Here is a 23,390-nt window from a genome sequence, read left to right as displayed (position 1 = left end):
TAACAGCATGCTAAGTCTTAATTACTGCCAAACCACCTCTCTAGCACTGAAAAGGTGTGGAGTCTCATTATTGTTGGAGATTTAAAAATTTTTAAAAATTAAATCAATTTATTTTTTAACTTTTTCTTTCTGTCTCTTTTATCTCTCTCTCTCTTAATCCCATCTTTTTTCCCCTCGCTTTATTTTGCTTTCTGTACCTGATTTTACATTGAGTTAAATATTATTAACTGACACTTCCTGGTTCAGACTCTGCACGGCTCAGTAACAATTCTTCAAACTGATTGGTTCAGGAGATACACTGTTGCTTGCTCTGTTCATGCAAGTCCCAGATCCTCTGGAGAGCGTGCTGCGCCAAAAAGGTTTTCGAATCACCACAGTTTCTAGCACAAAATCCCACAGAAAGTCTGTGGGCACGTGTAAATGCAATGAACAGCTGGCGCTGTTCATTCACCACTAACCAGAAAATCCGGGCCATGAACTGGGACAAGGTACGTATTATCCTGGAAATATCTAATCAGGATTTGGAAGCCTTGTTTTTTTGTTGTAACAAGTCTGACCTCTAGTGGCTAACTGCTATCTCACAGGAGGAGCTGGATTAAGTAATTGGTGATGAGTTAGCCTGTTATGCAGCATTTGGCATTGGATATCCAGAACACTCTCGGGCTCGAGGGGCCAAATGGCCTACTCCTGCTCCTATCTCCTATCTTCTATGTTGCTACGTGGGGTTACAGGGATAGGGTGGGATATGTGTTGGTGTAGGGGTTACGGGGATCGGGTGGGATATGTGTCGGTGCAGGCTCGATGGGCCAAAATGGCCTCTATCTGCACTGTGGGGTTTCTGTGATTCTGTGATATATAAACCAGTGATTTTCAAACTATTTCATGCGGGACCTCTACAAGTACCCTCCCGAAAATGTAACTTGTTACTGTAATGGAGATTGGCAGTATTCAAAGATTAATAGGAGTACAAGCTAAAGACTGATATGGATTTTAATGTGGACAAAGGTAATGCAACATATATTAGAATAGGAAACTTGATTCATCTACACAATGAAAGTCCTTTGGTAAAGCAGAGAAAGGAAAAGGATTTGGTTTAATTTACTGACAGTAATCTGTTAATGTGGGACTGTTATCAAAGAGGCTAATCAATTATTGAAATATATATTTATAAATTAGAAATGATTTATTATAACCTTGTGTCGATCATTCACAAAACAATATTTGTAATATTGTGTGAAATGTTTGCACATTTAATATAAGGTTGGTGTGTTGGAGAAGGTTCAGAGAGTGAACTCTGGGACTTAGGGCTCTCCGTTATGAAGGAAATCTAACAGTGTGTTTTCATATTTGATACTGGACATGATCCCACTTTTGAAAATGCGGGTGTAATCAGGCCATTTTATTTGAACTGTGAGCAAAGAATGAGATGTAAGTACAAGATTCACGGCACACAAGTCAAGGTAATGACTATCTCCAACAAGCGAGAGTCTAACCACCGCTCCTTGACATTCAACGGCATTGCCATCGCCGAATCCTCCACTATCAATATCCTGGGGGTCGCCATTGACCAGGAACTTAACTGGGCCAGCCACATAAATACTGTGGCAACAAGAGCAGGTCAGAGGCTAGGTATACTGCAGTGAGTGTCTTACCTCCTGACTCCCCAAAGCCTTTCCACCATCTACAAGGCATGTCAGGAGTGTGATGGAATACTTTCCATGTGCCTGGATGAGTGCAGCTCCAACAACACTCAAAAATCTCAACACCATCCAGGACAAAGCAGCCCACTTGATTGACACCCATCCACCACCTTAAACATTCACTACCTCCACCATCGGTGCACTGTGGCTGCAGGCTGCAGTGTGTACCATCTAAAAGATGCACTGCAGCAACTCACCAAGGCTTCTTCGGCAGCACCTCCCAAATCCAATACTTCTACTACCTAGAAGGACAAGCATAGCAGGCGCATTGGAACACCATCACCTGGAAGTTCCCCTCCAAGTTACACACCATCCTGACTTGGATATATATTGCCATTCCTTCATCGCCGCTGGGTCAAAATCCTGGAACTCCCCCCCCTTAACAGCACTGTGGGAGTACTTTCACCACACGGTCTGCAGTGGTTCAAGAAGGCGGCTCATCACCACCTTCTCAAGGGCAACTAGGGAAGGGCAATAAATGCTGGCCTTGCCAGTGATGCCCACATCCCATGAACAAATCAAAAACAAGTACAAAATGAGCAAACCCCAGATAATGCTGGAGATTAGAAGCATTTCTTTCTCAGGGAGTAATGGATAGGTAGAAAGGCCTCTCAGCAAAAACAGTTAACGCTGCAATATTTCCTTCAAAAAGGAGCTGAACAAATATGTGGTTAAGAGCAGGGCTGAAGCTTTAGGAACGTGTAAACAAACAGAATCAAATACCCTATGGAACATGGTGATTCTTGTCTCATTGGTACAGTGAAAATCTGTGGAAAGTGAGCATAGATTAAAACTTTGAATAGATATTGTGTGATTGGGGTAGATCTTGACTTTGTGCCATAGTGCAAAACAGGCGATAACGAGTTGTCCGCCCGTTTTGCATCTTTCCCCATTTTTATTTCCATTGAAGTCAATGAAATATCCAACAAATAAAAATCAGGAGAGATGTAAACCGGGCTGACGACTCACTATCATCCGTTTTACACTATGGCACAAAGTCAAGATCTACCCCATTGTCTTTGATAGGCCAGATAGTCATTTCTCATTTTGTGTTATATTGCATTCCTGTATTGCCCTGAATACCTTAAACCTTTATGTATTAATGGTATTTCCCACAAGCTGGTGAACTTGACAATAGTTGATTGAGTACATGAAGTGCAATTATATAAAAAGATGGAAATAGAATTCATCGATCTGATCAGCAAATAGTGGCGGTGGTTGCCTGAATAATTCTACTGATGCTAGAACTCAGTCTCAATAGTATTACTTGCTTATAAGAACAATAAGAACATAAGGTTAGAGCTGGAGTAGGCCATTTGGCCTTTCGAGCCCGCTCCGCCATTCAACAAGATCATGGCTGATCTTCTATATCAACTCCACCTTCCCGCCCGATCCCCATATCCCTTAATTCCCTTAGTGGCCAAAAATTTATCGATCTCTGTCTTGAATATATTAACGACTGAGCATCCACAGCCCTCTGGGTTAAAGAATTCCAAAGATTCACAACTCTTTGAGTGAAGAAATTTCTCCTCATCTCAGTCCCAAATGGCCAACCCCTTATTATGAGACTGTGATACCGTGTTCTAGATTTCCCCAGCCAGGGGCAACATTTTCTCAGCATTAACTCTGTCAAGCCCCTTAAGAATTTTATGGGGGAAAAATTGGGTGAGTAGCGCCACCTGTTAGCGCCTAAAGAGGCAGTCAGCGGCTGTAGCGCCACTGGCTGCGCCTCCCGCGATATTCAGCAGGGACGCTAATGGTGGCGTTAGCCATTTGCGCTGCGCCGCCACCGATGATGTCATCGGTGTGCGCAGCGCCCCGTTCGCGATATTTGGTAGCGAACGCCGCAGTTGCGCCGTTCGCTACCCGCGCCCGGTTCACGGGGCCTTACTGTGCCGGCAGCAGCGCAAGTTAAGGTGGAGGTGCGGGCCGCCTGCCAGCAACTCCGTCCCCGGCCTCCTGACCCCCCCCCCCCCCGTGGCATTGCTGGCTGTTTTCCGAGAGCCCGGCACTTCTTCTTGGTGCCGGGCTCGTTTGCCGGCACTCGCGAGCGGGGATCGCGCTGTTGCAGGCCCCTCCCCTTAACAATGGGAGGAAGGCCTGCAGTACCGCAGCGTGCCGTGCTGCAGCGTGTGGCGCTGTGGCACGTTGCGTTGCGATATTCAGTTTCAGCGCCCTAAGAGGGACGCGGAGTGCCTCGAGCCTCGCCCCGTCTCCCTCTAGGGGCAATGGAACTGAATATCTGACGATCGCTAAAGCCTCGAACGCTGCGCTAAATCCTGCGCTCAGGCGACTTTTGCGCCACTTTGGCGCCCCAACCCAATTTCTAGGCCTATATGTTTCAATTAAGCTATACCTTCAATCACTTGCCATGGTGGTGGTGTGGATCTCATTAACAAATCACACCTTGGTCTGTCCCCTTACTCCTCCGGCACTTTCTTCTCCTTTGAGCATCTCGCCTTATTCCACCCCCTCACCTCTCATTTAAAATTCTCGTTCTCTACCACCCACCCAAGTACCATAAAAATTTTATTACCAAGATATCTTTACTGCTTTCCTCCATCAGCCTCTGCACTGAGCGACTTCTCATCCTTGGTGATTTCAACCTCCATCTCAATTCATCAGGCTCTCTCTCCTCTGAATTCACTAGCCTCCTATCCCCCCTTAATCTCTCCCTCCATGTAAACTCCCCAACCCATATTCATGGTCACCCCCTCGACCTTGCCATCTCTTTTGGCCTTGCTACTCCCGCCGTGTCAATCGCAGATAAGGCCATCTCTGACCACTTCCTCGTATAGCTCCCCACCCACATCCCCCTTCCACCACCCCCTCTCACCCTGGCCGTTCCGCCGGTACGGCCCTCATCTTCGCTTCCTTAAGTCCAAGGAACACAGACTTGAACGGATATGGCAGACAACTGGTTTAGCCATTCACCGCCAGATCTGGATGGACCACATGAAGCATTTTCGGGTCCTGCTCTCATCTGCCAAAACTGCTCACTATTCCAGAATCATTCTGGAATGCAAAGATAAACCCCGGCTTCTATTCGCCACTGCTAACCGTCTTCTTAAACCCCTCTCTCCTGTCCCCTCCACCCTCACCTCTGACAACCTCTGAGTGTGAGGAGCTCATGGACTTCTTTGTCTCTAAGATTGAGACCATCCGTTCAGCTGCCTCTACCAGTTCCCTTCCTTCCCCTAGCCCACCGGGCCAAACTTCCTCTAAGGATCCCCCCTGAACCTCGCCCTGAACTCACATCTTTCTCCAGTTTCTCTCCGATCTCCCCTCATGACCTCTCCACGCTCATCTTGTCCATGAGACCCACTTCCTGTTCCCTTGACCCTATTCCCACCAAACTGTTGACCACCCAACTTCCTTTTCTGGCTCCCATGTTAGCTGACATTGTTAATGGTTCTCTCTCCTCAGGTACTGTCCCCCTCTCCCTCAAATCTGCCATCATCACCCCTCTCCTCAAAAAAACAACCCTTGACCCCTCCGTCCTTGCAAACTATCGCCCCCTTCTCCAACCTCCCTTTCCTCTCCAAAGTCCTTGAACGTGTTGTCGCCTCCCAAATCCGTGCCCATCTTTCCCACAATTCCAAAACTTGAATCCCGCCGATCAGGTTTCCGCCCTTGCCACAGTACCGAAACGGCTGTCATCAAAGTCACAAATTACATCCTTTATGACTGTGACAAAGGTAAACTATCCATCCTCGTCCTTCTTGACTTGTCTGCAGCCTTTGACACAGTTGACCACTCCATCCTCCTCCAACACCTCTCCATCATCTTCCAGCTGGGTTGGACTGCACTCGCCTGGTTCCATTTTTATCTATCTAATTGTAGCCAGAGAATCACCTGCAACGGCTTCTCTTCCTGCTCCCACATCGTTACCTCTGGTGTCCCCCAAGGATCTATCCTTGGCCCCTCCTATTTCTCAACTACATGTTGCCCCTTGGCAACATCATCAGAAAACACAGCGTCAGTTTCCACATGTACGCTGACGACACCCAGCGCTACCTCACTAACACTTCTCTCGACCCCTCCACGGTCTCTAAATTGTCAGACTGCTTGTCCAACATCCAATTCTGGAGGAGCAGAAATTTGCTCCAATTAAATATTGGGAAGACCAAAGCCATTGTTTTTGGTCCCCGCCACAAACTCCGTTCCCTAGCCATTGACTCCATCCCTCTCCCTAACATCGGTCTGAGGCTGAACCACACTGTTCATATTTGACCCTGAAATGAGCTTCCGACCACATATCCGCAGCATAACTAAGACTGCCTGTTTCCACCTCCGTAACATCGCCTGTCTCCGTCTTTGTCTCAGCTCATCCGCTGACGAAACCCTCATTCATGCCTTTGTTACATCTAGACTTGACTATTCCAACGCACTCCTGGCTGGCCTCCCACATTCTACCCTACGTAAACTTGAGGTCATCTAAAACTCAGCTGCCTGTGTCCTAACTTGCACCAAGTCCCAATCGCCCATCTCCCCTGTACTCGCTGACCTGCACTGGCTCCCGGTTAAGCAAAGCCTCAATTTCAAAATTCTCACCCTTGTTTTCAAATCCCTCCTGGCCTCGTCCCTCCCTATCTCTGTAATCTCCTTCAGCCCCACAACCCCCCGAGATATCTGTGCTCCTCTAATTCTGCCCTCTTGAGCATCCCTGATTATAATTGTTCAACCATTGGTGGCCGTACCTTCTGTTGTCTAGGCCTTAAGCTCTTGAATTCCCTGCCTAAACCTCTCCACCTCTCCACCTCTCTTTCCTCCTTTAAGACACTCCTTAAAACCTACCTCTTTGACCAAGCATTTGGTCACCTGCCCTAAATTCTCCTTATGTGGCTTGGTGTCAAATTTTTTGTCTTAAAATACTCCTGTGGAGCGCCTTGGGACGTTTTACTACGTTAAAATCGCTATATAAAAACAAGTCGTTGTTGTTATTGTTGTTGATGTTGTAGATCGCCTCTCATTCTTCTAAACTCTAGGGAATATATTCCTAGTCTACTCAATTTCCCCTCATAGGGCAATCCCCTCAACCCAAGAACCAGTCTAGTGAATCTTTGTTGCACTCCCTCTAAGGCAAGTATGTCTTTCCTTAGGTAAGGAGATCAGAACTGTACACAATACTCCAGGTGCGGCCTCACCAATGCCCTGTATAATTGTCGTAAGACTTCTTTACTCTTATACTCTAATCCCTTTGCAACAAAAGCTAACATACCATTTGCTTTCCTAATTGCTTGCTGTACCTGCATGTTAACTTTCAGTGATTCGTGTACAAGGACACCCAGGTCCTTCTGAATGCAAACATTTCCCAATCTCTCACCATTCAAAAAATATTCTGCTTTTTTGTTTTTCCTACCAAAGTGGATAACTTCACACTTCCCCACATTCTATTCCATTTGCCATGTTCTTGCCCACTCAGTCAACCTGACTATATCCCTCTGCAGCCTCTTTGCCTCCTCCTCACAGTTTACTTTCCCACCTAACCTTGTATCATCAGCAAACTTGGATATGTTTTGTTTTATTCATTGATGGGATGTGGGCGTCGCTGGTTAGGCCTGCATTTAGTGCCCATCCCTAATTGCCCTTGAGAAGATGGTGGTGAGCCGCCTTCTTGAACCGCTGCAGTCCATATGGTGTAGGTACACCCACAATGCTGTTAGGAAGGGAGTTCCAGGATTTTGGCCCAGCGACAGTGAAGGAACGGCGATACAGGTCCAAGTCAGAATGATGTTTGGCTTGGAGGGGAACTTGTAGGTGGTGATGTTCCCATGCGTCTGCTGCCCTTGTCCTTCTAATTGGTAGAGGTCGCGGGTTTGGAAGGTGCTGTTGAAGGAGCTTTGGCGAGTTGCTGCAGTGCATCTTGTAGATGGTACACACTGCAGCCACAGTGCGCCAGTGGTGGAGGGAGTGAATGTTGAAGGTGGTGGATGAAGTGCCAATCAAGCGGGCTGCTTTATCCTGAATGGTGTCGAGCTTCTTGAGTGTTGTTGGAGCTGCACTCATCCAGGCAAGTGGAGAGTATTCCATCACACTCCTGACTTGTGCCTTGTAGATGGTGGAAAGGCTTTGGGGAGACAGGAGGTGAGACACTGGCCGCAGAATTCCCAGCCTCTGGCCTGCTCTTGTAGCCACAGTATTTATATGGCTGGTCCAGTTCAGTTCCTGATCAATGGTAACCCCCAGGATGTTGATAGTGGGGGATTCAGTGATGGTAATGCCATTGAATGTCAAGGGGAGATGGTTAGAGTCTCGCTTGTTGGAGATGGTCATTGCCTGGCACTTGTGTGGTGCGAATGTTACTTGCCACTTGTCAGCCCAAGTCTGAATGTTGTCCAGGTCTTGCTGCATATGGACACTGTAAGGGTTTCGCAAAATTCCCCTGAAAACAAGAGAAACATTGGTCCACATCGTGGATGAAGATTTATGTGTTTTTGAATTGCCTCTGGGTCAGATCAATGTTTTGAAGCATGTTCAGAGCCACGAAAGACTGCTGGACTAGACTACAACAGAGTCAAGGAAATTTGGGGAAGTATTCACACACATTGAGAAGGAACATCTTTTAAGGCTTGTGCTTTGGAGCCCGGTCAAACACAGAGGTTTACAGCTTGTAATGTGTTTGTGTGAAAGACCTGTCAATCAAACCAGGGAGGTCAGGAGTTGCCTTCCTGACCCGAGGTCGATTATGGCTGGCTATGACTCAACAGCCAATCACAGTCCCTTTTTTGTGTACTGGTCAGACGGAGCGGCAGCAGAATGAAAGACCTGTCAATTAAACCAGGGAGGTCAGGAGTTGCCTACCTGACCCGAGGTCGATTATGGCTGGCTATGTTTAAACAAGCAATTCAGCAGCCAATCACAGCCCTTTTGTTTGTGGACTGGAACTTTAGGCGGGAATTTTTCCAGCCAGAGCGGCAGCAGCACAGGTATAAAGATAGCTACTGAGAAGCTATCGGGTCTCTTCTCTTTTTACTTCGCTGGATCAGGTGAGCAGAGTGTTTTGGCTCCTCAAACAAGACAACCTAGCAAGGACTTTGGGGTGGTGATTTAAGGGAATTGCTAAGATTGTTTAAATAACATTATAGCCACTGTATCCCTCGCTTTTGCCGTGTGTACCCCCTTATTATATACTTTTATATATGTAGCCAAGTGGGAAAATGCAGTGAATATTTAAGTCCACTAGATGGCGCGGTTCATTTTCCCCTTTAGAATTTGAAAAAAGGAGAAAAGGGTTATGGGAAGGGCCATGTGATGCCAAAGGAACCTCCCCTTTCTTCACAGCCTCCATTTTCTAGATCCAGCGTGAGGGATGTGCTCTGAGGAGAGTTGGGGTGAATATGACTTTTGAAATGAACTTAGTCTGCGTAAAGTACAACTAAAACAGCATTTAGTGCAGCCAGACATAGTTTTAAAGTGATATTGTTTCCCAAATCACTCGATATCACGGGGATGCTTGCAGATTGTCCCACCATGTGCTGGTGTTAACCTTTGTTAAAATTGTTGTTGAGTCCTTGGGGCTACGTTTCGAACGAGTTTAATACTTTCTGTTTGCTTGTAAGAGGTAACAAGTGATAACGGGACATACGAATGTATGGTATGATATGTTTTGTTTTGTATAATGATTGTTAGCTAATTAACTACCTGCACCTGTGGTTTACCTCATGTTCTGTTTTACAGCAAGCCACTGCCGTATTTTATCGACTGTGTTTTATGTATTTACAATTTCATCCTAAACCTAGACCCAAGTTATTAATACAGAATAAAAAAACCCCAAAAACGAAAGTTCGTGTCCTGTGCTGCTCCATTTCGCCAGGCTACATATATATACTGCATTTATTTATTTACTGTGTTCGTGTGGTATAGTTTATATTTGATGATGGTTCCTTAGTTTAATAAATTTTGACTTTGCTCATATCCAAACAAATTGTCCGTTTTAACATCATTATTAATTGTAAGTCCTCCAGTCAGAACTGAAAGGTGGGGTAGCGATTCGGAACCGCTGTTAAAATTGGTTTACAGTGCAGCAGGCAAAAAGGCTGCTGGCCAGGTATGTTACCATAAACCAGGAAATAGATGCCCCCCCTACAACATGGACTGCGTCAGTATCTGACGAGTCTCGAAAGGTGCTGAACAGTGTGCAATCATCAGTGAACATCCCCACTTCTGACCTTATGATGGAGGGAAGGTCATTGATGAAACAGCTGAAGATGGTTGGGCCTAGGACTCTCAGTCCCTTCATCTAAGTCGTTATAGATTATAAATAGCTGAGGCCCAAGCACTGATCCTTGCAGTACCCCGCTAGTTACAGCCTGCCAACCTGAAAAAGTTCCGTTTATTCCTACGCTACTTTCTGTCCATTAACCAATCCTCAATCCATGCTAATATATTACCCCCAATCCCATGAGTCCTAATTTTGTGTAATAACCTCTTGTGTGGCACCTTATTCAATGCTTTTTACAAATCCAAATAAACCACATCCATTGGTTCCCCCTTATCCATCCTACTAGTTACATCTTCAAAAAACTCTAACAGATTTGTAGGATTCGCAAAATTGATATTCTATTAATAAGGGTCGAATGGCAGAAGAGGCCATGATTTTAAAGACTGTTTTAAAAGAAGCCCAGGAAAAAGGGGCATTCAAAATGGCCGCCAGACCCCGTGACCAACTTATGGGGACATTTTAAAATGGTTCCTGCAGTCCTCAGACAGCTTTGTGGATTCAACCCACAGTAGGTTCTGGAAGCCGTTTCTGAGAGAACGAAACCAGACACCCACACATACATAAAGATTGGATGCAGATCCAGTCAGATCGGCCTGTAGATAAAGGCCATCTAAATGTTTACCCAGACAAAGGGGAACAGTTCCATATTCATAAAGAACGCATCAAGGACCCACTAAAGACATCAAGAAGACATTAAAACATTACCAGGTCATTCCAGACCAGAGATGACCATCACCGGCCATCCCGAAAGCAGTTTAAATATAATAACTACCCCGTTGTGCAACCAGCCCGCCAAAATTAAAACAAAAGACCAACCTGATTTGGCGCGAGATAAGGGCTTCTGCTGAGAAGTATAATTGGGAGACACCGGGGGTAGAAAAAAGAGAAGGAAGCTTCATCTTAGATATTGGGAAGAGAGAGGTTCCTTTCTTCATCATCTTCGTGGGATCGTCGGTAATAGCCGTTACCTTCGATAGCAGCTGGAGTTCGGAGAAGAAGACGGTCCGAGCCGGCGTCCCGCCCCAGGGTAAAACATCGGGAGATCATCAACCAACCCCGGGCCGTTGACGAAATGGGAGGGTAGTAAAACTACTGAAGAAACCTATATGAAAGCCGGCTAGCGGCTTCCAACCGTGGTCAAGCAGATGATCTCCGCCGACATCCAGGCCCGTCAGTGTCCAGCCTCTCCATGACCTTCACCTTGAGAAAGAGAGTGAGGTGTGGCGCAGCCCACTGTGGCTCCACTGACCACGAGGAAACAGGACGCCTGAGGGGATCAAAACGCAGACCTGTTTCAAAACTCTATACTTTTCCAACTGGATTGGTGAGCATGTTTCAGGCCCTTCATAATTGGATCTAGTTAGGTTTAAGGGGGTGGTCATTTTGGGTATAATCAACATGAGTTGTTGTCCCTCGATGTTCCGTGTGTTTCCCCATTTCATGATGACTTTTGTAAAGTATAATATGTCTGTATCTATTTTAGCTAGTACTGTATTGTTTTGATTTGTTTTCCCTCCCATGTACCCTCTTATCTGCTTGCATTTGATTTGTTTTTCCATATGCAATAAAATTCCATTTTGATTCATTAAACTTGGTCTATAAGAGTCTTCTCTACATTGTAGTTCCTGCACCTAAGTCCAGTGTCTAGAATCTAAGGGGTGAGTGGGTCGAACCACTCAAGGTTTTACAGTGCAAAAGAGAGAGAGAGGCCTCTGGTGAGAGAAACCTCTGCGACCTCGAAGAGGAAACCCCTTACAGATTTGTCAAACACAATTTCCCTTTCATAAAACCATGTTGACTCTGCCTATTGTATTACAATTTTCTAAGTGCCCTGTTACCATGTCTCTAATAATAGATTCTAGCATTTTGCCTACTACTGATGTCAGGAGGCTGACTGTTCACACATGGCTGTCAATCACATGGGCTAAACTCCATAGTCCTGTCTGACCAAGTGTCTGTGGGAGAACACTTGGGTACGAGTGATCATCGTATCATAAGATTTAGATTAGCAATGGAGAGGAGCAAGGAACAATCTAGAGTGGAACATCTAAACTGGAATAGGACTAACTTCAATGGGATGCGAAAGGATATAGCCAGGGTAAAATGGAACCAAAGACTGACAGAAAAAACTGTAACGGAACAATGGGTGATCTTTAAGGAAGAGATGTTCCAAGTACAGGCTAGGTACATTCCAACAAGAGGGAAGGGTAAGGGAACCAAAGCAAGGGCTCCTTGGATGACGAGGGAGATAGAGAAGATGGTGAAGCAAAAAAAGAGGGTATATGATGCATGTCAGGTGAATTCTTCAAGGGAGAACCAGACTTAATACAATAAGTTGAGAGGGGAAGTGAAAATGAAAATAAAATTGGCAAAGAGAGAATATGAGAGTAGAATGGCGGTTAACATAAAAGGGAACCCAAAAATCTTCTACCGGCATGTAAACAGTAATTGGGTAGTAAGAGGCGGGGTGGGGCCTATTAGGGACAAAGAAGGTGATATATGCTTAGAGGTGCAGGGCAAGGCTAGAATACTCAATGAGTACATTGCATCGGTGTTTACTAAGGAGGTGAATGCTGACAAAATATCGGTAGAAGTGGAAAAGGTAGAAGCAATGGAAACATAGAAACATAAAAGATAGGAGCAGGAGGCGTTAACGTGAGGCGCAAAGCAACCAAATTTTTCCCATGACTCTATGGGCTCGATTTTACCAGACCCAAGGAGGCGGGATTAGAGGCGTCTGAAGTGGTAAAATCGCAAAAAATGACGGGCGGGCCCGATCCCGCTTCCAAACAATTTTCCCAAATGCGTGTTTTCTGACCCCGTTTCCATCCCAATTCCAAGAAGTAGGATAGGCCCTTAAGGTCCTTAACAACCAGTTAATTGCCTCTATAATCCCATTTTGAGAGGCCTTTCTGATTTTACCACTTTTCCCATGTCCTGCACATCTCCTCTGGCACACGCCAGTGAATCCTGGCGGCCTCACAAGTGGATTGCTTACTAACAGCTGCAGCTCCACCATTAAAAAGGAGTTTTCAGCAATCTTCATTTGCAGGTGGCAGAACTTTGTTGTCTCAGGTCTGGGGGAACTTTTAGCAGGCATACCCATTGTTGTGGAAGTTTGGAGCCTGATACCCATCTCCAGTGTCACCTCCTGGGAAACCCCTCTCGCCACCTTGACTGAGAGCTTCCTCAACTGAGGCATATACCAGAAGCATGGGAACCATTTATTCCCTTTCCTCCTGGACATCAGATTCGGACGAAGACCAGCCATGGCAGCAGCAGAACCATGAACAACAGCACCACCAACTGCAGGAGCAACAACAGGAGCACTAAGCTGCTGCTCACCCACCGGAAGCTGCACAGGCCAGAAGGCAGCAGCGAGCGACCACATTGTTGCCCGGGATGCAAGGGACGCACGCATCTTGGCCAGATTTGCTCAGCCTGCACAATCAAACATTTTTGCCTCACACCTTCTTATCAGACCATCGTCAATCGCCAAGAACCTGCAGATTCCTATCACTCTGACCACCATACTGACAATTATATGTTGCTCTAAGCCCTCAATGTGGCAGTCCCATTAGCGAAATGACACATGCCACAACTGCAACAGTTTGCCATCAGAATTTTTTATGACAATAAGCAACTGATGGCTTTTCAAAATTAAACACAACATTACACCCAAGTGACTACCCTTGTGACTACTTGTGCATTATCTTCCGCTTACGCGTGCTCCTACGTGGTGCTTCCCCTGTGGCTTCAGCAGATGTGAATGCCCCTTGCTCACTTTCTTGCTGCTCCTGTCTCGACACCTTTGCCGGGCATCCTCTGGGGTTGTGAACCTGTGAGGGCTCGGCAACAGTCTGCTGCTCCTGTGGATGTGCAGGGGTTGAGATGCCAATCTCAGTTGGGTGGGGACTCTGATGGGGCTCTGACTGAGGGCTCTGCAGTGGCATGGTCATGTGAGCGTTTGGAGAGGAGCCCCACTTCCTTGTTGTATGGAACCAACATCCCTCTCATGAGTCAGCCCCACTTCAGAGCTAGCAAGTGGCTGGACAGCACCTTGCTGCACTGCAGGGGGGCCATGAAGACCCGTTTTTGCACTAGAAGTCCTACTCCAGAGGACTTGCATGAAAGTCTGGTTTGTTTGCTCAATAGCTGACCATCGCTCCTCAAGAGATGTCAGTCTATTCTGAGCAATTACCATGCTTTCCATACCCTGGCAATTAAGCTCCTCCATGGACGTAGCCATCCTCTCCTCTACCCTAGCCATCCCCTCCTCAATGGCAGCCAGCCTTACCATGGAGGTAGCCATCCTTTCCATGGAGGTAGCCATCCTTTCCACGGAGGTTGCCATCCTTTCTGTGGTGATGCTTTCATGTGCCAACGCCTCCACAAAGGCTCTGCTCATGTTAGCGATGGACTCCTCCATTCGCTCCACACTCGCATCGACCCTGGAGACAGAACCTGCCAGAGACTCCTGCACCTGTTCCTGGAGTTCGCGCACCGCTCTCCTTCTGGATGGACCCGGAGGCACAGGGTCAACATGCAGCAGAGCCGAGCTGGGAGCGTCCTCTCCACTGCGACGAGGACTCTCCACTGCTGTCCCTGTCTCCACCATCTGCTGATGCTCACTTGTGAGCTGTGATACACCAGGTGACAACTCTACTCTATGTCCCGAAGGTCCCACCAAGGTGTGAGTGTCTGCGCTGGTACAGGGTGCGCTTAATTCTGCTGACAGAGCGCCCTCAGAGGTTGCAGCTTCCTCTGAGGAGTCTGGAAGCTCAGGCTCTTCCTCTTGGACAGTGGGGACGGGGGGCTCTCGATGGTCCTGTGGGGGAGTAAAGGAAAGAGTTAGAGATGTGAGGTAAAGGTTGCATGCACATTGAATTGTGCAGATAATCATAAGTCAATCTGTTAGAGCATCAGAATCATTATCAGTCACTCATGCAATGTCAATGAGAGAGATGCCAAACTATTCTGTCACCAGCTTTCTGTGATGTGCCCGCCTGTCCGTCCCCCACTTGGGAATCCTCCTCGATCCCGGCAATGTCCAGGGCCGCCTCCTCCGAGGTGGTGAGCTGGGCTACTGAGGGTGGCCCCCCTCCTGTCCTCGCTCTTTCCCTCTTATTGTGGGCTCTCTTTTCCTGCAATGAGGGACAAAAGTGGAGTTTGAGTGAGAATGAAGGAGTGAGTATAGAGAATCCGTAGCATAAATGCTTAGAAAGAGTCAAAGGGCCCTCCCTGTGTGTTGTAAGCTGTTGTCATTGCGTCACAGTGATGGGGAGTGTGAGGGCTGCATGGTCGAATAGTTAAGTGAATGTGACCATAGAGAGAGAGGGAATGAGTAAGGGTGCAGGGATGTCAGTGTCAAGTGGGATGTGGAGGATGAGGTTGGCAAAGCAGAGTGCTGGTGAGGAGAGGCGATGGGGATGAGATTGAGGGTGATGAGAAAGTCATACTTTTCCTGTGCGGAGAAGGTCATGAAACCTCTTCCTGCATTGCAGCCAGGTTCTGCAGCACATAGCGATGGCATTGACCTCCTGGGCCACTTGCAGCCACACAGCTTTAGTCTGTTGTGGTGGCTTTTTTCTCCCTGAGGAAGGGAAGAGCATCTCCTTATTAGATCTTGCTCCCTGCACCAGAGTTGGAGGGAGGGCTCATCAAAGCGAGGTGCACACTTTTGCCTGCTGGTGGACATGGTCGGTAAATGAAGTCCTTCATACAATGTCCAAAGCGTTTCCAGTCTCCAGAAGAAGCAAGCCTGCTTGCAGGCCTTAAATTCAGCAGCACTGATGATATCATCGGAGGCGACTTCCAGGATGGAAAGACTAATTGGGCCAGGGGTTCCCACACGCTGGAAATCAAGTGCCCAATTAGGGGAAAATCGCACTTTTTTCCCACTTCACATCGGAGTCGGGGTCCTGACACGAAAACCACCTGACACGCCCCAGCCCGACCTCAATGGCAAAATCGAGCCCTATGACTCTATGACATTCGGATTCATATTGTTTACAATTAGTCTGCTTCTATTTATATATAAACAGTGTATATAATCTAGTGATATTCAACATGTACAGCGAGACAGAATTGTGTGTGACTTGCCACTGTCAAACATTTTATGATGCATCCGCTTTAAATTACCCACTATCCTGACACTCATAACAGATTTCTGCACTTTACTGGCAATATAAATCATTTGGTTACAATATTCCCTCTGCTGTGAGGCCATCATATCTCAGCTGCTAACAAATGGAATACTTGACGCCCTAGGACAAGGGTTGCAATGATGTGGAAATACACAGGTTAGTGAAAAACTGAATAGCTCACTTAAAGCAGTTACAGGAACAGTAGCTAATATTTGCTCGGGATACGAAGCTTTTAAAATACACTTGCTGATGCTGAGAAATCTGCGGCTGCACTGTAACACCAGAAAATTTTGAATGACTTACCCTGGACATTAAAGCCTAGAAATTCGATTAGGCCGGAAACTTGCCACCCCGGGCCGAAGCTTACGGCCGCCCGCAAAAACGCGCAGGCAGAACTGGTATTTTAGTGCTGCCTGCTGATTTAAATTAGCGCAGCGCAAAACCTGCAGTGTAACACGCTGTTCCGGGTGACAGTCTCAGCAGGAGGCCCCATGAAGCGTGGCTATAGCGTCCCTGGAGCAATGCAGCGTTCTCTTAAATCTAGCCTGTCATTTTAGAAAGCAGAGTTGACCCCTTAAAGGGGAACTGCCTTCTTAAATGAAAAAAATAAAAATCATTTAAATATAGGCAGCCTTTAGGCCTTAGAGTTCAACTGCCTTCTGAAAAAAAATTAAAAATAATTCTGAAATGGCAGGCTTCAGCTTTTAAAGCTGAACTGCCTTCTGGATGTAAAAAAATGGTAAAAGTGCTTCAGCACTAACACAAATGGCTCAACAAGCCAGGGAAGGGGCACCCAGCTTTGTGCAGGGGGTCAACACTGTACGAGAGGTCCTCTACCCACAGGGGCCAGGAGGCCCACCAGAAAGAACGACGTGAGACCAGATCACCGAGGCTGTCACTGCCAGCAGTGTCACCCCCACGACTGGGCTCTAGTGCCCAAAGAAGCTTCATGACCTCAGACCACTGGTTAAGGTCAGTGAAGCATCTTCAAAAGCCGTCTCCTACCAACTGCACCACTAGCTTCACAAACTGCACGACCTCACCCGCCTATCACTCACCTACCAACAATCTTAATTAAACACGAGGCACACCTCCCATTCCTAGCTTCACCTCACCTCCTTGGAGGAGACAGTGCTGGCCATTCTTGGCAGGGGCATGGCTGAGCCTTTGGTCAGCGGTGGGGCTGAAAGGATACAAGATGCTGGTATCCTCATACATTATCCTCCTTCTCACATCCCACGTCCCCCTCATCCCACAATATCTTCTGATTTACAGGGTGCATATGGTGTAAGCATGCAGCTCTTGCTTTCCTGTCCTCCCCTCACCACACCTCTACCCTTGTGTCTTCCTCATTTCATGCACCCAAGAAATGCAGCCTGCCCAGAGGAGAGAGAAGAAGAAGAAGAAGAAGAAGAAGAAGAAGAATCAACAGAAGAAACACCGTCACTCAATTTGACACTCCCAGCCACCTGCTCCTCAAGGTCGGCCAGCAAGGCCATCTGCAGTGTCTCCCACTGAAAGTCAGCAGCCTTCCACCAGCCATGCTACTGGGGTAGCACTGTGTGACATCAGTAGGATAGGCAAAGGCACACAAGAGAGTCACTAACAGATTTGAATAGTTGATTTCTTGATTTCATATTGAATGGATAGATGTATAAAGTTAGATTAAAATTTTTCTTTGTGGTGGCTTTTATTTCAGCACTGAGGCCAAGAGGACGCTGTGATGGATAGTGACAGAAGGAAGATAAATTGTGGGACAAGTATTGAAAGGGGAATTGGGGTTGTGGTACCGCATGCGAAACATTCCATCCCGGATACCTTGGCCAGAAAGGGGCTGGCTGGGTTGCATCCTTCCTTCCGCTTCCTCCTCTTCTGCTTCTGTGTCTTCCCCTTCTGCTTCTTCCTCGTCCTTCTGCGAGCGGATGCTGGAATCTGAAATAAAAGCAGAAAATGATGGAAATACTCATCAGGTCAGGCAGCATCTCCACCTGAGACAGCAAATCTGTTTCTCTATCCATGGATGCTGACTGACCTGCTGAGTATTTTCAGCATTTTCTCTCTTCTCAGAGACCTTCCTTTACCATCCAAAGCCTTGCAAGCATCCAGCAGCACTCCCTGCACTCCTTGCATACTTTAAAAATGTTAACATCTATTGCACCAAGCCACTACTTGAATAAAATATTTTAAAAGTGCAAAACCTTAAATCCAAACTTACCTGAAAGATGTGTACTTCCTTTTAAGAAGCGCTGACAGTGTCTCTGCTTTACATAGAAACATAGAAGATAGGAGCAGGAGTAGGCCATTCAGCCCCTCGAGCCTGTTCTGCCATTTAATGAGATCATGGCTGATCATCCAAATTCAGTACCCTGTCCCTGCTTTCTCCCCATATCCCTTGATCCCTTTAGCCATAAGAAATATATCTAACACCTTCTTTAATATATTTAACGAATTGGCCTCAACTGCCTTGTGTGGTAGAGGATTCCATAGGTTCACCACTCTCTGGGTGAAGAAATTCCTCCTCATCTCAGTCCTAAATGGCTTATCCCTTACCCTTAGACTGACCCCTGGTTCTGGAAAATCCTTCCTGCATCTCGTCTGTCTAGTCTTGTTAGAATTTATAGGTTACAATGAGATCCCCTCTCATTCTTCAAAACTCTAGCGAATATAAGCCTAATCGACTGAATCTCTCTGCATACAACATTCCATCAATTTCCCTAACACCATTTCCCTACAAATACTGATTTCATTCAATTCCTCCCTCTCATTAGACCCTATGTTCCCTGACATCTCTGGGAAGTTATTTGTGTCCTCCTTTGTGAAGACAGAACCAAAGTATGTATACACACGCTTTTCTATGCCTACTATGGAACCAGCGTAATGATGAGTGAAAACGTCCAAAATAGCAATTGTGGCATCAAGTCAGGCATTGCACGCTGATTGACATCACAATCTGCTAATTTACATTGCAGAGGCCAGCGCTGTCAATGGCTGCGCTATGTCCCTTACCAAAATGGTGACCACCGGGCCCTGCACTGAAAGCGGCCGGAAGCGAAGCACCCGTCATTTGTTCAAGAAAACCAGCGTAACGGCCGGCACTAAGGTAAACAATTTCTAGGCCTAACTTCTCAATCCTGAGAGCCACCAGGTGAAAGAGAGGCCATTGTCAACAAATGAAAGGAAGGCTCTTGTTCACAGAGAAAGAGAGGAGGAGTGAAAGTTAGAGGGAGAGGTCGTTTAGAATTGACTGAGGTTACAGAAGCAGTTCAGAGACAGTAAAACTGCTCAGTCTTTGGTTCTTGTGGTTTCTGATTGTGCTACTTCACCCTCACTCTAAAAATCTAACATTTAACATTATAGAACATAATAATGAAGGAATAATTACTAGTCCTGGCCCTTTTCGGGCTACACCAGATCAGGCGTATTCCGCAGACGTTTACCTTCAACTAAAGTTAAAGATCGCTGAATTCTATAAGACGCTTAATAGAAACATAGGGCCAGAAATTCCAGAACGGGGCTTGCAGCGCGTGCAAGCCCCGTATTTGCACTTACCCCGCGCTCCTGCCGATCAGCTTCTGGGACGCCTGAACTTGGAGAAATTGAAAGCACATTCCCGGGCAACGTATGACGTCACGCCGCCCAGGAGTGCAGCCAGCGCGGACCCAGGAGCGTGCAGTGCAAGTGAGACACGCCCCTTGAGGTCTCAGTTTCACTGGACACGCCCCCAATGTTTCTGTCAAGCTGCTAAGCATTTTTACATGCAAAGCAGCAGTTTAAATAGGTTTTTGGAAGTTTTTTGAAGATTTTGGTAACTTTTATAAACTTTTTTAAATGTTTACATTATTTTGAGTAATCTGAAGTAGTTTTAAAGAGAATTAAAGCAATTTAAAGACTTTTAAAAGCCCTAAAAGAATTTTTTTAATTCCATTTATTTATTTAGCAATGTCGTCGTCATACGTGTCTTCACACTGTTCCCTTTGGGGAACTGTATGAAGTGGTGGAAGGATTTATGGCCGTGATTAACGCTCATTCCGTGACCGTAACCATCTTTGAACCAGCCATTAGGGCGGTTAGTCCTATGGCGGGAGGGTTTTACGGGCTCCCACAAGCTATACAAGGAGGGGGGGCCACCCACACCCACGGACGCAAATATCCCACTGGATGTCAACCCAGAATTTAGAGCCGGAGCTCCGACTCCACTTGCCGGGACTGTCTGGAGCGGGGTTCGAAACCCTACCCTGATCTGGCCCAGCGGCGGGGATCCTACCGCTATGACAAACGCCCAATCCGATTAGCTACGTGAAATGGCAGCATAGGGCTCCAGTCACGGGGAGGGAAAAGGCGCAGGAAACGTATGGGTGTCACCTTTTGTGCGGAGTGGGCCTTTTGCGTAGCAGTAAGCATCCCCGCCGTTGGGCCAGAAGGAGTAGGGTTTTGAACACCACTCCAGACAGTCCCGGCAAGTGGAGTCGGAGCTCCAACTTTAAATTCTGGGTGGACATCCAGCGGGATACTTGCGTCCGTGGGTGTTGGTGGCCCCCCCCCCCCTCAGATGGGTTGTGGGAGCCCGTAAAACCCTCCCGCCATAGGACTAACCACCCTAATGGCTGGTTCAAAGATGGTTACGGTCACGGAATGAGCGTTAATCACGGCCATAAATCCTTCCACCACTTCATACAGTTCCCCAAAGGGAACAGTGTGAGGATACGTGCGATGATGACCTCTTGCGCAATGCACCTCCTTGGACCCTCAGTCGCAGATGCGAGGGGGCAAGTCGTGCAAGTGTTAAATTTTTTATTTTATTGACATGTAAAATGTTGGCCCAATAATTCCCTTCCAAATGCGCTAGTACGGTCGGGGTACTTACGCATCTGGCCGGATGAAATGCCGGTTTTCAGCATGCACAGTGCATGTGGGGAAAACCGGCATTTCCTGTCCTCTGAACGAAGGGGTTCAGAGGCAGAACGCGTGCGACTGCACAGGCAGCGCGTGCGCAGTATAATTCGCCGCTTTCATTAATGCTTTCAGTGAGGTCCAGTCATTACAACTTACACATGAAAAAAGCATGGGTACAGTTGCTACAGAGGCTGCGGAGGAAGATATTTCTTATCGTGGAGCTTCTGAAAGTATGTATGTCTGTATATATTCCTTTGCGTGTTATGTATATATTCCTTTACTTATGTGTATGAATGTATTATTTAATTATGACTTTCAGAGAAAGTAACTTATTGGAAAATCATAATTAAAAACATACATTCATAGTAAAGGAATATAAAACATACATACATATACGTAAAGGAATATATGTGGACATACATACATAACTCATTCTCACATTCCATTCACACAGCCACAATTGCTCCTTCTACCTACCGTTCTGAAAACCCTTTAAAAAAAAAAAAATTTTAACTTTAAAACTTACTTAAAATTTCTTAAAATAACTTCCCTCCCTTTCCCAAACAAAAATATTGCATTTCAAAAGCTCCACGATAAAATATATCTTCCTCCGCAGCCAATGAACCACTTTACACTTGCTTTTTTTCAGTGTAACTTCTAAGGACTTAACCTCACGGATTTCATGAATGAAATCCACGAAGTTCACTGCGCAAGCGCTGCCTGTGCAGTCGCACGCGCTCGAGGTCTGGAAATGCCGGCGTTCCCCGCATGCGCTGTTCATGCTGAACGCCGGCATTTCCAACGGCCAGAAGTGTGAGTAAGCCGACCGCACTCACGCTTCTGGCCTGGAATTTCTGGCCCATAGAAATATAGATGATAGGAGCAGGGGTAGGTCATTCGGCCCCTCGAGCCTGTTCTATCATTTAATGATCATGGCTGATCATCCAAATTCAGTACTCTGTCCCTGCTTTCTCCTCATATCCCTTGATCCCTTTAGCCTTAAGAAATATATCTAACTCCTTCTTGAATATATTTAATACATAGAAACATAGAAGATAGGAGCAGGAGTAGGCCATTCGGCCCCTCGAGCCTGCTCCGCTATTCAATGAGATCATGACTGATCATCCAAACTCAGTACCCTGTCCCTGGCTTCTCCCCATATCCCTTAAAAGTAAGTTGGCCTCAACTGCCTTCTGTCGTAGAGAATTCCACAGGTTCACTACTCTCTGGGTGAAGATATTCCTCCTCATCTCAGTCCTAATAGCTTACCCCTTATCCTTAGACTGTGACCTTTGGTTCTGGACTCCCCCGCCATCAGGAACATCCTTCCTGCATCTAGTCTGTCCAGTCCTGTTAGAATTTTATAAGTTTCAATGAGATCCCCTCTCATTCTTCTAAACTCTAGCGAATATAAGCCTAATCGACCCAATCTCTCTTCATACATCATCCTGCCATCCCAGGTATCAGTCTGGTGAATCTTCGCTGCACTCCCTCCATGGCAAGAACATCCATCCTCAGATAAGGCGACCAAAACTGCACACAATACTCAAGGTGTGGTCTCACCAAGGCCCTGTACAGCTGCAGCAAGACATCCTTGCTCCTGTACTCGAATCCTCTCGCTATGAAGGCAACATACCATTTGCCTTCTTAACCGACTACTGCACCTGCATGCTTACCTTCAGCGACTGGTGCACAAGGACACCCAGGTCTTGTTGCACTTCCCGTTTTCCCAATCCATTGCTCTTCAGATAATAATCTGTCTTCCTGTTTTTGCCACCAAAGTGGATAACCTCGCATTTATCGCCATTATACTGCATCTGCAATGTGTCTGCCCAATCACCCAACCTGTCCAAATCGTACTGGAGTTTCTCGGATTCCTCCTCACAGCACACATGCCCACCCAGCTTTGTGTCATCGGCAAACTTGAAGATATTACATCTAGTTCCCTCGTCTAGATCATTAATATATATTGTGAATAGCTGGTGTCCTAGCATCGATCCCTGCGGTACCCACTAGTCACTGCCTGCCACTCGGAAAAAGATACGTTTTTTCCAACTCTTTGCTTCCTGTCTGCCAATCAGTTCTCTATCGAAGTCAGTACATTGCCCCCAATCCCATGTGCTTTAACTTTGCACGCCAGTCTCTTATGCGGGACCTTACCAAAAGCCTTCTGAAAGTCCAAATACACCACATCCACTGGTTCTCCCTTATCAATTCTACCAGTTACATCCCCAAAAAATTCTAGTAGATTAGTCAAGCATGATTTACCTTTTGTAAATCCATGTTGACTTTGTCCGATCCTCTCACTGTTTTCCAAGTGCTGTGCTATAACATATTTTATAATGGACTCTACCATTTAACCCACTACCGATGTCAGGCTTACCGGTCTATAATTCCCCGTTTTCTCTCTACCACCTTTTCTAAATA

At 46.5% G+C, this 23,390-nt stretch overlaps 1 long non-coding RNA gene across 1 annotated transcript in view; it reads left to right on the top strand.

The window, feature by feature from the left end:
- The first annotated feature begins 296 nt into the window (after window positions 1–296).
- LOC147114195 (uncharacterized) overlaps window positions 297–23,390 on the top strand; it is a 38,455-nt gene continuing 15,361 nt past the window's right edge. The window contains exon 1 of the long non-coding RNA XR_015079370.1: window positions 297–488. This is a non-coding gene — a long non-coding RNA (uncharacterized LOC147114195). The remainder of the gene's footprint in view (window positions 489–23,390) is intronic.

This window comes from Somniosus microcephalus, chromosome 8, assembly GCF_052327205.1.
Source record: "Somniosus microcephalus isolate GS21.2 chromosome 8, FLI_Smic_1.0, whole genome shotgun sequence".
NCBI classification, from domain to species: Eukaryota; Metazoa; Chordata; class Chondrichthyes; order Squaliformes; family Somniosidae; genus Somniosus; species Somniosus microcephalus.
This window is presented reverse-complemented; position numbering and strand designations above follow the sequence as displayed.